Source organism: Bidens hawaiensis, unplaced genomic scaffold (assembly GCF_021521415.1).
Source record: "Bidens hawaiensis isolate Kalapana, Puna unplaced genomic scaffold, B.hawaiensis_p1.1 tig00040103_1, whole genome shotgun sequence".
Taxonomy (NCBI): domain Eukaryota; kingdom Viridiplantae; phylum Streptophyta; class Magnoliopsida; order Asterales; family Asteraceae; genus Bidens; species Bidens hawaiensis.
The window spans coordinates 107473-112670 of record NW_027497073.1 but is presented as its reverse complement, the minus strand read 5'-3'; the positions used below and the strand labels follow the sequence as shown (position 1 = coordinate 112670).

The 5198-nt window shown below is 37.0% G+C and overlaps 1 pseudogene across 1 annotated transcript; it reads right to left on the bottom strand.

The window, feature by feature from the left end:
• Positions 1–655: 655 nt before the first annotated feature.
• On the bottom strand, positions 656–4639 carry LOC143591858 (bifunctional dTDP-4-dehydrorhamnose 3,5-epimerase/dTDP-4-dehydrorhamnose reductase-like; annotated as a pseudogene). Its single transcript, XR_013145795.1, has 2 exons — positions 4159–4639; positions 656–1254 (listed from the first exon to the last, which is right to left on the bottom strand). The product of XR_013145795.1 is annotated as a bifunctional dTDP-4-dehydrorhamnose 3,5-epimerase/dTDP-4-dehydrorhamnose reductase-like (transcript).
• Between the last annotated feature and the right edge of the window lie 559 nt (positions 4640–5198).

Genomic DNA, 5198 nt, shown 5'->3' with positions numbered 1-5198 from the left:
GTTATATTTTGCGATTTATTGTGTCCTTTTTTAGTTATAATTGTGTCTTTTGTCTCTGCATTGTGTCTTTTCAAAGTTTTTTATTTTTTATTTTTATTTTTGGAACGAGAATGACGAGGGGAACATTTTTGGTTTTTAAACTTTTTTGTTTTTTATTTATATTTTGAGTTATGGTTTTTTTATTAATTTTTTGGAATTTTTAAGAGGTTTTTTGTGTGACCACAAATCCTTCTCACACTTCTCATTTTTGTCTTCCTTTGTATTTTAACTTTTCCCTGATTTCCTTACTTTTATTATACATAATTAGACTATGTGTCCGTCGTGGTTTAACTTAAAAAAAAAAGTAAAAAGTGTGCTTGGTTTATTCATATAGACAGTGGGCTTTAACTAATTTATTTTTTAAATATCATGAAATCAAAGAAAAAAAATGTATGCAAATATAATTAATAAAACAAAATGGACCCCACCCACTCAAAGTGAAATCACCAAGTAATGGGGTGACACCCCCATATTTGGTGCCCCTTGGCGGCATTGTGTGGGCGTTAGTCTACAACGAATAGTCTTAGAGCTTAAACCATATATCCTATACTACCAAGAAACCGAATTAATATCTGAAGAAATTTAACATGGCCAAATGAGAATAGACCCATATCATTTCCAACAATATTATTCGTAACCAAAACAATTCGAAAATACAACACAACACGAAAAATCCACTATATGGTAAACAAATCGAACCCTTATCATACCCATGATAATTCAACATACAACAATAATATCATCGCGAACTTGAATACACTTAGGCTGCAACACGTGTCTTCTTGTTTGGCTCAAACACGTACTTCACAAGCGATTCTTTGATGGATAAGAGCTCCGGAAACTCAGTCTTCAACTTGGTTGTATCAAGCTCATTATTGCTTCTTGGTGCAATGATCACTTTTGCTTGCTCCTCAAGATTGAAGTTCTTCCATGTGAAAGTCGGGTCAATGTAGTCGCGATACAACTCCAAGACCTCGTTGTGGCTAACACAACCTGGGTTTGTAAAGTTGTAGATCCGGTTAGGTTTCTTTTAGCCATTTCTACGGAGATTGGGAGGAGTTCATCGAGAATGGTCATGGAGTTAGGGATATTGACCACTTTCTCATAACGGCTTATTTTGGTGATAAAGTTTCGTGGCTTTGTAAGATCGGAAGAAATAGGCATTCGTACGCGTAATGTGCATACATTATCATAGTTTTTGAGCAATTCCTCCACCTACATATGTTACAAATACATTATCAAGATTTCATATTACCACATTTTTATAAACAATTGACATAAAAACATAAAATTATAAAAAGAGTCATCACATAAATCTTCAATGTCCGTTAAAAGTGTGATGAAAAAGGAATCTTGAAGTATGTACCAACTACCAAGTTGTCACATAGCTACTTTTATTTCATGGGGTCCAATCAAAAACATAAGTCACATGTAAGTAAAAAGTAGAATAAACCAATGAAAGTTTAGAATTTTCTTTAAAATGCAAGAAATATTTTTGGAGTTTAGACCCAACAAATTTAATAATAACAAATTCAAAAAATAAAATAGCATACAAACACAAAATCACCAAATGGGTACTAAATACCAGTGTTTAAAAGAAATGGAATTGTAGTAGCTATATATCATTTGATTTTAACTCGCATTATAGGGGTCCCACAGTTAATAAAAGCATGGTCACATGATATGAGACACAGAATAGCATGGACCAACAAAAGATTAGACCCACCATAAATTCAGTAATAAATATCAGAACACAAAATCATCACGTGGGTCATTGCATAGCTAACATTGTACTGAAGTAAAAGAAAGATGGATCTTGAAGTAAACATCAAAACATTTTAAAGATTACAGGTCACACTGAAATAAAAAGAATATAAAGTATGGTCATTGAAATATAATGAGACTTTAGTGTGAAACTACACCAACGAAAGCTTACATTTTTTAATTAAAATGCACATCAAGATCTTAGATCCACTATCAACAAATTCACACAAAAATATCATAAGAACAAACAAATACCATAAGGCGTCACCTTTTCCTGCACTATGGCTTCACTCATCCGTAGGGCCTAATTTGTAGCTCTAGTTTTGAGTATAAAAAAAGTAAATAATATGGACTCATATGAACCATAAAGTAAAAATAAAGCTTATAGAATATTTAGATCCACCAAGTTTTTACTTTTTATCAACAATTTCACAAACATATATCAAAAGTCAAACACAAAATCAACATATCAACGTGTACATTGAACAAATCATAAATATGAAAAAAAAAAATAGATTTTGAAATAAATAACTAAATCTTTTACTTGTACTCTAACTTTGTGGGACCCATAATTATAAATAATCCATAAATACCCATAAAATTGGATACAATATTTTATAATTCTACAAACCAAACCAAGACAGAATTACAAATTTTGTCCTTTAAAATAAGACGAATTACGGTTCGTGTCCTTTTCTAAGTTTCCTTACAGGCGGTGTACTTTAAACTTTTTTTTCCTACAAGTTTTGTCCTTTACGCTAACTGGGTTAGAAAAACTCAGTTAAATACCCTAACGTGAGACGCATGTGAGGGCATTTTTGTCTTTTCGTCTATATCATGTTATTTATAACACCTTCCCCTCCTTTGGGCAGCAATGTTGATAAACAGATCTGCAAACCCAAACTCCGGCAAGGCGGCACACAACAAAGGGAATAATCAACAGGGCCATGATGGGGCGGTGGTGTTGAAGGATTTCTTACTTTTGCTGATGCAAACACCAATTTCCGGCATGGCCTTAGGGCCGTCCACGATGATGGCGAAGCTGAAAACCGAATCTCAATTTTCCGGCGACCATTTATGTGTTCAAGTCGAATTTCTGGCGACCACTTACCCTTTTACAAATCGTTACCTGAATCCTTGATTCGTGCAATCAATTTATGGATTCATAAGTTGCCGACTTGCCAACGACGCTATGGCGAGACGTTAGGGTTTTGACTTTGTGTCTTTGTCGCTGGACTTGTGGCGGATGAATAGGAGGTCATTGACGGCGTCATTTGAGGGTATCATCTACGGGAACTGTTTCTTTCTTCACCGACGTTTCTGGGGGGCGGGTACATCGGCGACGTTGTCGACCGGAGTTGATGACTAGGGTTTGATTAGGAATGATTTCAAGCTTGTTTGAATCTTCGCTCTTTATTTGGAATTCGATGTTGGGAAGCATAAAGAGTGGTGAACTAGAGATTAAAGATTTGGGGGTGAAGATGCCGGAAGAAAGATGGTGAAGTCGTTTGGGTGAAGATGCTGGAAGATGATGAGGGGGTTGGATGTTGAACTCGTACGCTGGATGATGAGGGAGTTCAACGACGGCGGCGGTGGAGGTGGAAGAACTGGCGGCGGCGGTGGAGGTGGAAGAAGTAGGAGTGTAAGTAGGAGTAGAGTTAGAGTAGGAGGTGGGTGTCATTTTCGGAATTAGGGTTTGGGTTTGATGGGAAAAAAAAGTTGCAGTTTGGTTTCTTCAATTTATGAGAGAGAAGAAAGGAAGATACATAGACAGTGTGAAAAGACAAAAATGCCCTCACATGCGTCTCACGTGAGGGTATTTAACTGAGTTTTTCTAACCCAGTTAGCGTAAAGAACAAAACTTGTAGGAAAAAAAAGTTTAAAGTACACTGCCTGCAAGGAAACTTAGAAAAGGACACGAACCGTAACTCGTCTTATTTTAAAGGACAAAATTTGTAATTCTGTCACAAACCAATGGAAGATAAAGGTTCGTTATGAAATGAATATCAAGAGCTTAAATCCATCACTAATTATTTAATTTAATAAATAATAAAGTACTTTATCAAAACTACATTTATTTTACATAAAAGAATTTTAAAAAATGTATATAAACTATTTAATAAATAATAAAGTACTTTATCTCGAGATGAGCTCAAAAACACTCACGAGCCGAGTTCAAATTAAAAAAAAAAGGCTTGAAACAAGCCAAGCTCTAGCTCGTGTGGACCCTGTCAAAATCTTAAACCCACCCATATTTTTTTCCAACAAATTCACACAAAAACATAATAAAATTAAAATTAAAATCTGGAACCAAAATATAAAAAATTAAAAATCCAGACTTTAAAAAAACCTTACCATAGCTTTAGTCTTGGAATAAAACGACCCAACAAAATTCGGAGTATCCTCTTCTTTAAACCCGACACCCGACCCGAGTTCATGCTCCGAATCATACTCAAACATACACCCAGTCGCATAATTAACCAAAATCAACCCTCTTTCCCTGCACACGTCAGCAAGCGTCAGCGTCCCGACAACATTCGTCCTAATCGTCTCCACCTTATGCGACTCACACCAGTCAACGTTCGGCCGCCCGGTCACTCCGGCAGCATTAAAAACATGTGTAGGGTGTACGGAGTCTATGTCGGCTATTAGGGTTTCACGGGACTCTAAACGACCGGTTCCGTAGGTGTAGTTGATGGACTGGGATTCGCAGATTTTGCCGAGCAGACCGCCGATCCAGCCGGTCCGGCCGTAGATGAGGAAGTGGAGTGGGGTGGGTTGTGAGCCGTTGGATTGGGTGACCATGGTAATTGGGTGAGGGTGAGGTGTAGAGGATATTATGGGGTAGTGGTGGTGGAGTGAGGGAGGGGTTGTTGTGTGTGAGTTTAATAGGGGGAAGGAGATGTGCCAGCTGTTATATCGAGTTAGGTGCCGTTTGTTTTTCTGAAAAAGTGTGCATGTAAGTTTTTCTGTGCATGCTATTTTATATACGTTGTTCAGGTTGCGCACATACATTGCCTGTGGGTTGTTTGTTTTTTTTTTAACTCTTTTTGGTGTAATCTTGATCTGCCCACTTCTAAATATTCTAAGGTCTACATAGGGTTAAACATCACCTACTAACACCCACTGTCAACCACCATCACCGCCCACCACCATCGTCCGTCACCACCACCGTCCACTACCACCGTTCATACACCACCATCAATTATTTTAGCAGTCTACATACGTTAAAAAAACAAACAGTCTTCTTCTTGCAAACTACTGAGGCTTGGTCTACTCCTTCTTCTACATATTCCTAAAGATGTAATCCGCAGATTGCAGATTTTTTACCTCTAAAAAACAAACAGCACCTTAGGTTCAAGCTTGGGTTGTGAGTAGTTTCTTAAACTTAAGTT